Consider the following 14,306-nt stretch of genomic DNA (forward strand, 5'->3'; position numbering starts at 1 on the left):
ACGGATGTTAACAAAAGAAACACACATTATTCTTTCATAAAACTTGTACAGTTTACAAATCTCTTTCATTTACTTTGAGTCTTGCATTCATGCTGTGAAATAAATATCATTATGCCCAATTTATTCTCATATTGATGACCTAGTAGAGACCATGCATTTTTCCAGGCAATTTCAAGTACAACACATTATTTAAATCCCACAAAGACCTGTGAAGCGGAGATTATTATTCCCATTTTAAGGAAAAGGGAATTAAGGTTCTGAGTAGTGGAAAGACATACTCATTGCCACCCACAAAATCAGTGGCAGAGTCTACATTGGAAGCCAGAACATCTAGTGGCAAAGCCTGTGCTCAGTCCATGGCACAAGGCTGCTACCAGACACGCCCCAGCCCACCAGACTGACTCAGCAGCTCAGCTTCTAAACACCGCTGCTCTGATGGTTTGAGTTTGTCTGTCCCACCATTGTAAGTGGAAGCAGAAGACTTGTCTCTTTAGTGCACAGGACTTCTGATCAAAACGAGCTTTATCTGAGGAACTGCACCCCAGGAGCCTCTTTGGCATCTCAACTTGAGGAAATGACAGGATTCTGGACCTTGATCCTGAATCTAACACCATAATGGGATGAGGCTTTTGTGGAGGTATTGGGAAGCAGTGGATATAGTTGGCATGTAGAATAATTGTAATTATTTTGAGGCCAGAGGGCAGACTGTGGCATGGTTGTTTTAAAACATGATTCCAAAACTAATTGATATTCCTCCCATTAATGTCCCCTGCCCTTGAATCTGGGTTCTGGGACTTCTTGGCCAAAAAACTGTGGCAGAAGTAGTGCTGTGCCAGTTTCCAGTTTCAGGCTTTAATAAATGGACAGCTTCTACTTCCTACCTCTTGTGACACTTACTCTTCTAACCCAGCAACCATACTGTGAGGAAGCACGAGTTGCTCTGTGAACAGACCAGTGTAGAAAGTGATATGAACAGGAGGCAGAGAAATACTGGGTAGAAGAGGGTGGGTCCCTGGCCGGGGTTCCACCCTCAAGCCTGGACCCATGGCCCCAAATGAGAACTTCACATGCTTGTTTTCCTGCCTGAATGTTGCCTTTTCCAAAACCACACTGGTCCCCCCAGCCTCCCACCCTGTACCCATAAAAATCCCAAGCTCCGCTGGCAGAAGAGCAGAGTGGAGCGGCAGAGAAGGAGAGAAGAGAAGCAGCAGCCAGATGTAGAAGAAAAGCAGCTTGATTTCAGAGGGACAGCTTGACAGGGGGACTTCAGAAAAGAGTTAGGCCGGGGACAACTGAACTCCAGGAGAAGATTATATTCCCACTCTGTCCCATTTCCAGCTCCCTTTCCCGCTGAGAGCCACTTCCACCACTCAATAAAATCCTCCGCATTCACCACGCTTCAATTTGTTCGTGTGACCTGATCTTCCTGAACGCCAGATAAGAACTCAGGTACCAAGAGGGCAGGGTGTAAAAGGCTGGCACCTTGACTCTCCACTGAGCTGGTAAACACTTAGCTATCCATGGACAACAAATGTTAAAAGAGCATTGATTGTAACACACGCCCTCTGGGGCTCCAGGGGATGCAGACACCCCTTCCTAGATAGCAGAGCTAAAAGAACATTGTAATGTGCTTGAACCCTGCTGCAGGGCTGCACAGAGTCTGCTCCCACCAGAGAGGAGCAACTGGCCTGTTCCAGTATTCATTTGCTTGGGCTCCTGCACCCACTCACCTGTGTGCTCCCGCTCTGTGAGGGGTTCAGAGCTGCGGGCTGAGTAAATGAGTCACCCCTTCACAAGTCTTACAAAGGGGTCAAGGGAAATATCCCATCTCAAAAGGAACTGACAAGCAACTTTGCTAGCCATGCAAATGAGCCATCTTGAAAGAGGGTTCCCAGATGAGCCACCCCAGACAATGTTGCATAGAGAAGGGACAAGATGTCCCCACCGAGCCTTAACCTTAAATGAGCAAAGTGAGGGATTGTTTTATTTTAAGCCACTATGTTTTGAAATGGTTAGTTATACCACAATAGATAACCACGAGAGAGGAAAACCTAACATTTGTGGAGCCTATACCATACAGCAAGGCCATTACATTGACAGCCACTCTGAGTTCCTTTAGCAATCCATGTAAACAGATGCAGAAACTGAGGCTCAGAAAGGATAAGTGACTCTCTTGAAATCCGATACCCGGTAAGTGGATCAGCATGGATCTGAATTCTGCCTGGTGAAGGACTTCAATCTCCAGCTTTATCCACTAAACCACAGGGCAATGATACAAACACTACTTCTTCCCAACTTCCAGCTACCTGTTAACCTGTTTTTACGGGGATCGCACAGAGCCTCCAAGTGCAAAGCAAGCATACCGGCTCGTTTTGTTCTTAGATTGCATGATACGTATTTGGAAATAAACACGTTCAGGTGTGAATTTCAGCCACAACTCCAGGGAGTGTCCCCCTGGGGTAGGGCAGTACTGAGTCAGCTGAGCAACTTTCTGGCTGCATCACAATGGGCTCATTACTTAATTTCTCTCAGCCTCAGTTTCCTCATCTGTAAGACGAGGACAAAAATAGCTACTTCACAGAGCTTTTGTAAGAATCTAATGAGAAAATGTTATGTAAATGATTTAACATAGCACCTAACCCATAATAAATATTCAGCAATTCAGTGTCCCTTTTATTGTGGATTTAGACTTAGAAAAGTTTTCATGTTTCATCCCCCAACCCAACAAAGAGAGTCTCACAAGGTCCCAATGGAGCAGATACATCCCATCCCTGAGCATCATTTATTTTTACTTGTCCCAAAAATTTTAGCCCTTTTTTGCCACTGCTCCTCCAGCCCCTCCGGACAAGGACAAGAATGAATCTCAAACACAGCCAGTAAGCTTTGCTCACAAATTCCTCCTTCACGACTGACTGAGCCCTGACACTGGAAAGAAACATTCCGTTGAATCATGTAAATCCCCACTCATCTCCAAATTGGGTGCTGGAGTGCCTCAGGGAAGTGATTTCACAACCTCACTGACTTCAGCCAAGGTAGGCTCCAGTCCCTCTTGCAAAATAATTCAGCCTGCACCTGGCAGCAAGACTGAGCAGGGCTCCTTCCCTTCTGACTGCAGAAATGGCCCCTTTGGCTGAAGGGGAACAGTTTTTCCCCCAGGAGGCAGAAAAAAAGAAGTCCTCAGCCACTGGCCTCCTGCAGCCCTCCCCAGAGGGTGTAGGTAGGTAGAGTTCAGTGATTCAGAGCTCACACCCTTACTGGAACTAAGGATTTCAGATATTGGTGGAGAGGGCTGTTGTGAGAGATGGCAACTCCAATATGAGGTCAACTTGCCTGCGCTTTCCCTCACCACCTCCAGGATTTCGGGGGCAGGGTTCTGCTATAATGGACTGAGCCATCCTTGTGTCTCCATGCAAGAAAATGCTTTCTAGCCTGATATGCCTCTTGGGAGACCTGTTATCTTTTCTTGTACTGCTGCCTGTTTTAAAAATTCAACTCAAAATCTGGATCTTGCAATAGACTATTCAACCCACAGCCGACTGAGCTGCATGAAGTACGTAGCCCCAGCCTCTGCTTAAAACCACCGCCCTGTCTATCCAAAATGCTATGACTGCCTCATCATAAGTGGCACAATTCCTCATTTGGTTAGAAAGGTTCCTTTATTCTCAAGTTATTGGGAACCCAAGTCCTATTACAAATATTAGAAAACAGGTCAGCAGCTTCAGCAAGAATCATAATCATAAAAATTACTATCAGTTTTTGAATATGTAGTCTCCAAGTGCTTCATAACCACTCTATCATGTATTTCTTGCTTCAGCTCCTCAAAGTAGATATTACTGCCTGCATTTTATATATGCAGACACATGTTCAAGAATCAAGTAATTTGTCCAAGGTCACACAGCCAATATGTGGCAAGGTTAGAACTCCAGCTCCACCAGCACTCACTCACCAATGCTAAATTCCTTGGGGAAAGTTCTCCTCTGGGGGCTGTCCACACTACAGAAGGATACACTCTCCAGACTGGCTATGTGACATTGCTTGCCTTTCCCGGCCACGCTCAGCTGGAGGCCTTCAGAGACATCATCCACAGCTCATCTTTTTCATGTCCCAAGTCAGTTCATTGCAAGCTAGAGTCCTTCTCTGTCCTCACCAGCAGACAGTGGTTAGCATTTGTCTTTTAGCCCCTAACTCACACTGGTGTGCTCAGGAACCAATGACCTCACCAAAATCAAATATCTACTGTTTTTGCCCAGGTCATATTCCCCCTGCTGTCTGGGTTCTGCTTTCAGTGATGGAGTAGATCAGTAGAATTTTTTTTTTTTTTTTTACAGAGGACTGAGCCATGATGGAGATTCCTAGGGAAGTCCAGGAGACCAGAATCAGAAGATGTTCACAAACCATCTATAGTCTCTTCAGGAAGAGTGAAAAATGACTGACAGGGTTTTCCTTGTCAACTGGTGGAGCCCAGATGATGCAGTCTATATAGGTTGATCTTCCTCTTCCAAAGGAAACTGCCCTGCCCACACCACAACCCTGAGCCGTCATGTTTAGCATGTGACCCTACCTACCCTGTCAGCCCCTGGAACGTACTAGGCTGGACACCTGACCAAATGCCAGTTATGATGTGACCGAATATGGAAAGTTCTGCCCAAGGAGAAATATGGCCAATCGTATTTTCACTCTGGAAAATCTGAATTGAAAGATATAAGGAGAATCAGTAGCAGAAAGTGAGACTGGTTGAATGCCCAGAGAGAGGCTATGAGGTAGAATAGAGACCCTGAATAAACTGATGTTATGTGCAAACAAAATGATGGCAGTGTGGAAATCTGAGTAACCAGAAGTCTGATAATAGACCAAGGACATTTGAAGGAGCAAATTGTTGGCAGAGAGAGCAGCAGAGTGAAGCCAATGGTTAGAAAAAGCTCAGCGGTGCTAATGGCAGACCACTGGGTCGCAGAGCCAGCAGGCCCCGCTGCTGAGATTTCTCCAGGTGCCCTCGACCACGTGCCATGACTGGAAGGTCTGGCCACACTGTGGTACCTGTTCTCAGATGCCTGGGACATGCCCTTTTCCTTCATGGCCAAGGGCATCTTTATGGCAACACCTTCACCTAGTCCTCCCCTTTCTGGTGCTGTTCCGTATAAAAGTCTTTTCATTACAACTAAGAGAATGCTGCTAAAACTATAGTCCCACACAGTTGTATTTGCATGACGTACATGGTTTATTGGTGTTTTATAGACTGTGCACTCAATAGAGGCTGTACTTTATCTCTGGGCATCTAGAAAACAAGGGGCTACATCTGTGGCCTGCCAATAAGCAAATGGGGGAGTGATGGTGCTGTGCAGTTTTCTTAGTTTTGTCTTTGGTTCCAATTTATGCCTTTGTCCCCATGTTTTTAAATTTTACTTTAACTTTTGTGATTTTACATTTTGTATATTGTTTTTGGCTCCTTTCTAAAACAAGATAATATGTAAATAAAATTACATATCAGACAAGAGGCGATATGTCTGAATCAGGGCCCTTGTTGAAAACAGAATTTACCCCAGGTGGTTAAAAAGCAGAGATTTTAATGACAAGATGTCTCAGGGAGTTGTGAATAGGGTGGAGGGAATTGACAAGGAAGAGTGGAGCACCCAGCACGGAGCAAGAGCAGGAAGCCATTACCACACAGATGGTAGAAGGAACAAGGTGGGCGGAAAGATGATCACTAGAGCCCCACAGGGATGGGGGCCATGAGGAGGCTTGGTGGGAGCTGCAGTTGCTGGCAGCGTACCAGGAGTGGCAGAGTTTCATGCCCAAGTAGGAAGATGGGCAGGGAAGAAATACCTCAACTTCCTTCTTATCTCACTTCGGCACCTCCTGCTGGAGTTTTCTAACCTGAACAGGCAACAAAGAAGTCCAGATGGTGCAATCTCCCAGGGCACAGACAATGGCTGAGAAAGGTGGAGGACAGGGGTGGAGGGGTATTAAGAATAAACAGCAGAGATAAGCATGAGGTCTTAGGCTAATGCTCACAAACAGGGATCAGGCCTGGAGGTAGAACTGAGTGGTTTAAGACCAGTTCTGTGAATGGGAAGCAGGTGCTGGGCTCACTGTGCCTCCTGATGGCGAACCTTGTGGCATGTGGGCTTTTTCTCTAGGGATGTCAGCTTTCTCTTGTTTCTGGAGGACTGACCCCCAGAGTCCTGGTAATCTTCAGAATGCTTGCAACTCACTTTCTTCCAAGCTCTACACATTCCCCAGACACCTCCAAGTTCCCCAGAGAGTAGCTATCTTAGTCCATTCGGGCTATGATAACCCCAGAATACTCATAGATTTGGTGACTTAAACAACAAGCATTTTATTTCTCACATTGCTAGAGGCTGGGAAGTCCAAGATCAAGGCCCCAGCAGATTCAGTGTCTAGTGAAAACCCACTTCCTTGTTCACAGACACCAGCTTCTCATTGTAACCTCCCATGGCAGAAGCCATGAGGTAGCTCTCCACGGCCCTTTTTATAAGAGCACTAATCCTATTTGTAAGGGCTCCACTCTCATAACCTTAGCACCACCCAAAGGCCTCGCCTCCAATTATCACATCGGGGGTTAGGATTCAACTTATGAATTTTGGGGGCACACAAACATTCACTCATTTGCCCCAGCAGAGGCACTGAGCTTTATCAACTCCTATTGTTCTGCTTGTCACACAGTCAGGAAAAGGTCTCCAAGTAGTCACAGCAGCTGATGAGAGCCTTGGTTTACATGTTCACATACCCACTGCCTGCTGCTTTGTTCCCTGTGCTTGAGAAAAAGGACTTCTCAGCTCAGCGAAGGGCCTCAGTTCTCTGGAGAACACATAGCCCCAGAAACATGCTTCCTCTTTAGAGCTCAGGGATTCAGTAAGCCCACCTCCACACCCGAGTGGGTCCACCCTCACCTACTTCTCATCCCTGCCATGGCTTCAACACAAAACCTCATTCATCCAGACCCACAGACTCAGAATATGTGACAACGTAGAATCCAGCCACTCCGTTCAAATGTATTTGTTGCCATCTGTAGGGAAACAAGAGACCTTATCAAAGTAGAAAGCTAATATTTGTTGAGCTAGGTACTCCTGTATACTGCCTCATTCCAGCTATATGTTCATTCTGGGAGATAGATACTGTATTAGAGAAACTGAAGATGGAAGAGGTTCAATTATTTGCCCAAAGTCTCAGTTTTACTGACTCATAGAGGCAAGGTTCGGGCTCTGTTTTTCTGGAGTCAAGGAACCAGGCTTGTCCCATTACATGACACTGCTGCTTGGCAAGAAAGTGATGCCCATACAACTGATTGGAAAGAACAGGAGGGCTCTTTGAAAACAACAATTTTGTTTATTAAAAGAAGATCTCTTTTGGCCAGAAGTAGTGGTTCACGCCTGTAATCCCAGCACTTCGGGAGGTTGAGGCAGGAGGATACATTTGCTTGAGCCTAGGAGTTTGAGGCCAGCCTGGGCAACATAGCAACACACACACACACACACACACACACACACACACACACACACACACGCTGTCTCTCTCTGTGTGTATATATATGTCTGTGTGTGTATGTATATATATACACACATATATGAGAATATCTTCTGAGCTTCATTATTATATTGCATGCCTACAGAGTTAGAAATAATAAAACACTATCCAGTTGTTTGGACAAGAGTACTCTGACTCACTTCCCTTGTGCTGTGGGAAGAATGACAGTTTTACACAGTGTCACCGGACACACATACCTTCCAGTCACCTTCCCCAGCCCATCAAATTCCACTGCCTTCAGGGCAAATATCTCATGCCCACTAGGGCAAGAATTCACATCCTCTGATTTGAGTTTTAAAGACAAAGATTTACACAGGATAACAATCTTGTTTTTTGTTTTGTTTTGTTTTTTTGATTGTGGTTGTCTCCAATTTCCCATTGTCTGAATCATAGCCATGGAATAAATTGAATCTTTTTCTAACGTAGAATATATTACTCTTGAAATAGTAGGAAATGTTGATAATTGCCTTTTATTGGACTTACAAATAATTTATAAGTTGGTCCGGTTAAAAAAAAAAAAAAAAAAAAAGTACCGTAGTCCTTTATTTCTTTGGTTTCTTCCTCCAGGCTAGAAGCAGCCTCTAAAAATAGCTACCTGTGCAGGGATGGGCCTAGCGCTCCCCCTGGTGGTCATAGTGCAGGATTGTGGCTTCCGTAAATGGACCTGAAGCGGCAGACCCTGCATTTGAATTAATTCTTTCTCCCCTAAGTACACAGAGAAATTTGATTTATTCTTCCCAGTCATGCCTGCATTACAGAGCACTTCTGCTTATAAAGTCCATCTGCTTTGAGGGTAAGTAAATGATCAATTCCTCGTATACATTATTATGTGGTGAACATTTTTCTCAAGTAACAACAGCTTCTGTGGTTCTATCAAATGTCAGGGGGGCTGGGGGTTTCTTCCTCCCTTAAGAAGATACTGAGGGAAGAAATATCAGCTGGCCTTTGCATAAGCAGTGTAACTACGTATGGAGGGGATTAGCTAAATACGACTGTATGGGGGATGGAGGCGGAGGAGAAAAAGAAGCAGGAGCAAGAGAAACAGACGGGGAAGGAGTCCGTAGAATGAGAAGCTTAGCTTAGAATCCTGGCCCTATTTACGAGCTGCACCAGGCGGGATCCTGGGATGGCCCTCCACAGGGGTGACAGAGAGATGCTCGCCCTCTTCCTCTAGGCACGAGGAAGACTATTTCCCAGACTTCCTTGCTGTTGGCCATGCGACTAGATTCTGGACAGTAGGACGTGGGCAAAAGGGATGCCACACTTCCAGGCCTTACCTCTGAAGCTTCCCTGGAGATTTTTCACACACTCTGTCTCTAAATCCACACCAACGGAAACAAAATATTCCAAAATGTCAGGATCACACAAGGGAGGTGAACCAAATCCATGAGTCATCGCCTAAAGGACACCCACCCAGGAAAGCCACCTAATTCTCATTAGATTGTGATGTGAGCAGGAAATACTCATATATATAGTAAAGTGCTGAGATATGAAGACTGTTTGTTACAGCAGCCAGGATCAACAACCCTGACTATTAAAGGAAGTCATTTAATCCCCCTGGGCTACCATATCCTCATTTAAAGATAGGGTAAATATATAAAGAATCAACAAAACAATGTATGTGAAAACATTTGACATCTATCAGGACTGAATAAATCCTGGTTTAAAAGCTATTGTGCTTCACATAAGCAATATTTTCATACTGGATGAGTATTTTTGTGGTTATCACCCAGGTTTTTACTTGTAAGAAAAAGAAGATCCAACTCCAATGGGCTAACTGAAATAGGATTTTATTGGCTTCCAGAGCTGGAAACTTCAAGCCTAGATTAAGTCTTAGAGCTGGTTTAATCCATCTAGCAACTCAAGGACCACTCTTTATTCTGCTTGGTAAAACTTCATTCTTAACCTGACTCCCCTGATGGTCAAAGATGGCTGTCAGCAGCTCCTGCTTCTACATGTTCCTAGTGAGCTTTAAGGGCAAGAGGAAACCCTATCCCAATACTTCGAGAAAAAAAAAATCCCTTGATTGGGCTGGCTTAGATCACATGCTTACAACTGAATCCATCCCTTCGTTGAGATGGAGAACATGTGCTGATGAACTGACAATCGGGTCCCACATCTGGAGCTGGTGGGATCTGATTGGTGGAGGCGAGGGTTGGAGTGAAGAGGGAGGAACCAGCTTTTCCTTAACTCACAGAGGGATTTAAGTGGGAGTAGGAGAAGTATGAGAGCACACTTTTTTTTTTTTTAATAATGTTTTAAAGCTGAGGGAAAGGGGAGCAGGGATAAGTGTATGCTAACGATTCTACCAAAAATGTGTGCTACAATTGGTATGTTTTTTCCCTTGATGTAAGAAAGAAGTTGTAGGGGTAGATGGTGAATATTATTTTGTGATCACTCAAAATGATCATTTAACCTTTCAGAAATCTGTAAGTGAACTGGACATTGTGGGTTTCAACTTCTTAACCTCTGACCATGAGTTTCCTAAAATATCCTCAGATATTGACTTCTTGAAATATGCTCACATATTGACTTCCTGTCTCTCTTGACAGTGCAGTGTTTTTTTTAAAAAAAAAGTCTTGTAAGAATAATTTACTTCCTTGCCCTTATGCTTTTCTCCCCTCTTTATTTCTTTGTACTTTCCTTTGATTTTGTGCAAGTGTTTTAGAAAGCATAAGGTGCTGTACAAATGGGAGGGATTGTTCTTCTCCTCTGCTCTTCATGCCTAAGGTAAATCATATGATACTTAATCATAAAATCATGAGACTGATTTTTAAACAGACTACTTAGATATTCGAATGAATCTCTTCTGAGCAGTCACCTGGAGAGGTGAACTTCATATTCCAATGAATATTTGAGCCACAGCTATATTAATTATACCTCAATTTTAACAAAAAGCATAATGGCTTGATCAACTGCATTATGCATCTGATTTAATTCCCAATCCCCTGTAATGTTTCAAAAAAATTAAAAAGAAGAAAAGAAAACCAAAACTGAATCTATGTTTGCAAATCCAAAGCAAAGATTTGTCTTCTTAAATAACATATCTTAGGATCTGAAGGCAACTGTCCATGGAGAATTACAAAAATATTTTGGATCCCGGCATTAGAATAAATGTTGAAGAGCAAACACTCAGGAGGGTGCATGAGTTTTCCATTTGCTTAATAGAAGAGGAGAAGGAAGAGCGGGGAGGAGAAGGAGACACAGGAAGGTGGCAGGGTGTCGCACTCTTCCTCTACATCCAAGATGATCTGGACCGCCCTCTTTCAGCCACCCTGCATCAGAATTCTCCCAGCCTACAGGCTAAATCTGAAGTCCTCAGTACACAATTCAAAGCCCACACTGCTGCAACACAACCTGGTCTTTCCTCCCTGGGATGGCTTTCCTGACACACCCTGTACTTCTGCCAGAGTTCTCTCTGCTCCCTGAGGATGCCAGACCCATTCCAGAAACTGTGCCCCCGTCATACTGCTGACCCTTCTGAAACAGCCTCTCCCTGCTTTCATGTCAAAATCTCATGCTTCATCAAGACCCAGCTTATGCTTTCTCCTCCAAAAAGTTTTCTGAACCCTTTCCTTCCAGAAAAAAAGGACGTCATTGCTCTTTCTATTTTGATCTAGTGGCTTTTAAAAAGTCAATTACGGTACTTATTGTTTTCTCTTGTATTATTTGTGTCCCTTGTGCCTGCCATGAGAGAGGTTGCCCACAGATGCATTCTTCAGCCCTGTCCTGTTCTGCTCCAAATGGCAGGACCTCTGACCCCTACAGGCTGCAGGTCTCAGGCTCCCGCATCAGCTGGCTTCTGCCTGGGCTTGGTCAGTGGAAGGCACTCACAGGAGACTACTGAAGGGCGGGAGGAAGGAAGAAGCCAGGGTACTTCTTCTCTTCTCTAGAAGCTTCAGAATGTAGAAGTGACCATTACTTTCCCATACTGATTCTCACACTTCCTCTGAGTGATTCTAGCTCCTAGACCCTGATGACACCACCTCCAATTTGTCCCTGTAGCTTAATGGCTCCCAGCTGTTGCTAATCTCTGGGTATCCTCACAGCTCTCCTGGTATAACAAATTGTCCATATTAAATTTCCTGCTTCCAATAGGTAGAACAATTTCTGTTTTCCTAACTGGACCCTGGCAGGTACATCAGCTCATCTCCCCATCCAGCAGTTCCTAAGAATGGTCAGTTTAATAATAAAACCAGTGAATGGGTGAATGGAGAAATATGTTTACTTATCATAAATCATGTTTATATTTAAACTTTCCAAGACACTTTCATGGCTCTGGGAAAGTTTATCCACTTTTTCTAACTGGGTTCTCCAACCCCAATCCTCTTGTTCAAGTTAACACACACTCAAGTCCTGCATAGCATCTGTGTCACTGACAGATGGTGAGATACTGGGTGTGGAGTGAGACCATCACAATCAGAACAGTTAGAGAATCCAGAACATCTGAGAGTGTTGGCAGGGACAATGGCAAAGGATCCATTATCCTTCTGCTCTTCAGGTCTAATATGTGACTTTAGCCAGAGTGAGGCCAATTTACAGTTATTCCTAGAGCCCAGTACAATTTGCCCATGATGAGAAGATGCACATTCATGGCCAAAATGGAAGATTTGGATATCAGGCTGGCTGTGGAAATGCTTCCCTGTGTGTGAGGCTAGCACACGGCCGCATGGTCTCCTCAATGCTGCCCAGAGCATTATTATATTTCCATATTGGTCTGGAGGCCAAATGAATAGAAACAAGGCATTTAAAAGGCATCTGGGAACAGCCAGAAGTTAACACTCCTGCTACAGTGGAGGATGGTTCTACCCTTTCCTGACCCATACATCTCTCAAATCACTTTGGTCCTTCTAAAGGAGGCTTGGCTGTCAAATAAGGCTGAGCAGCTATTGAGAAGAAGCTTAGACCTAAAATGAGAAAAGGAAAATAATCCCACCGAATGAACTCTCACCAGAAAGGTAACATGTTTACTAAAAAACATTTATTGTAGGTTTAGCACTGAGCTGGGTAGAGAATGAGTAAGAACCAATTTCTGCCCTTGAAGGCCCCACTGCCTACTTGGCAGAGACAGGTGTAGGGGTGGAGGGACAAAGGCAGGGTGGTGAGCTGAGCTGCAGTCCAGAGGCTTCGTATATGGCCCATGCACAGCAGGTAAGAATACATGTTCTGGATAGGGCTGATCAAAAGCAAATCCCAGCCCTCCCACTGACCAGCCTTGTAGCCTGATCTGTGTGACCCTCATTTCCCTGGGTCTCAGCTTTCTCATCTGTAAAACAGAGGGTGAGTGCCTACTCACAGTTATTGTGAAAATAAAATGAGTTTATGCACCAGAAGTTCTTCATGCCTAGTCTGATGCAAGCCCACGCAAGAACACTGGTGGTGTCATGATGGATGGCCTCTGGTGACAGTAGTGAAATTCCACCAACAGCTTTGTGGGCCCTGGATTGGAGCTGGAAAGAAAGACTGTGGTGAATGCCACTCATGATGGGTCTAGCTGACACTCGGTCTTGGGGGCCTTTGGGAAGCTGCCTTTGAAGATCCTCAGAAATACTCGGGAGGATGGGGAGTTTATGAAGGACTCACAGAGGCTACCATATGGATAGGAATAAAACCAGTTTTGTTGTTGCAAGATCAATTATGGGATGAATGATGAAGGAACTGTGGAAATACGGAACTGAGTAAATCACTTTCTGCTGTCATCAGAGAAGGCTCAATGCAGGGGCATCACTGGCACTAGCTCTGGAAGGTTAAGGGACATGGCACAGGTGGGTAACAGCTATGCAAGGGACAGCATTCCAGGTAGAGAAAATGGGATAGGCCAACATTGAGAGGCCAGATGCAGCATGGAGAGCTCAGAAGGGAAGAAATTCAGTCTAGCAGGTGTAGGGAGCCCAATGATGGGAGCCAAGGCTGGAGAAGCACCAAGGGGCTGATTCTAAAGAGTCTTGTATGTCCTGGGAAGGATTTGGACTTGCCCTTGTAGGCATTAGAGAGTTAGAGGATGTTTCCCATGGTGGAGTGTCATGGTCAGATTTGTCTTGGGAAGATCAATCAGATAACACTAAGAAGACTCATTTGGTGTGAGGTGGGGGATTGAAGGCAGGGGTACCTCTCCCAAGACTAAACTTGCAACCTCCCATAGAGGGGAATGAGAGAACCACATTGATTGAAGAGATGTTTCTGAGATCTAGTCATTTCGTGAGGTGAAGCTAGACTCTCATTCCCTTAATGCAAAGATTATGCCTACTTTGTGCCAGTGACCATCAGGCACCCACTGTGGGAATGTGTGCCAAGCAGGCATGCTCACTGAATGTTGTTGAGTGAGGCATAGTCCACTGCACTTGAGAAGTGAAGGATCAGTGGGAGTCAGGAAAGTCCAGGTTTTCTGCTCAGGAAAGAGGATGAGCTTGATGCTGCTCGGAGCAGGCTTAGGGGGTCAGATCATTGGTTAAATCATGGTCTTGTTTAGTTTGAGGTATCTATGAAACACCCAAGGGAGAAATGCAGCAAGTAGTTGGTTTTGTGGGTCACTGTGAGTCCTCAATCCATAGAACAGAGCCTAGCTCAACACACTGAGTAGGTGTTCAATAAATATGTGTTGGATGAATGAGTAAGTATATTCAGGAATGACTGGACTTCATGACGGTCTTTGACATAGTGGGGGCCCTTGTTATTTTATTCCCTATGTTTTTCACAGCACTTGAGGGTATGAGTACTCATATGATTCAGCTGTTTGTTTAGTGCCTTACATCCTAACTAGA

The sequence above is a fragment of the Macaca fascicularis genome, chromosome 1 (genome assembly GCF_037993035.2).
Source record: "Macaca fascicularis isolate 582-1 chromosome 1, T2T-MFA8v1.1".
In the NCBI taxonomy this organism is placed as follows: domain Eukaryota; kingdom Metazoa; phylum Chordata; class Mammalia; order Primates; family Cercopithecidae; genus Macaca; species Macaca fascicularis.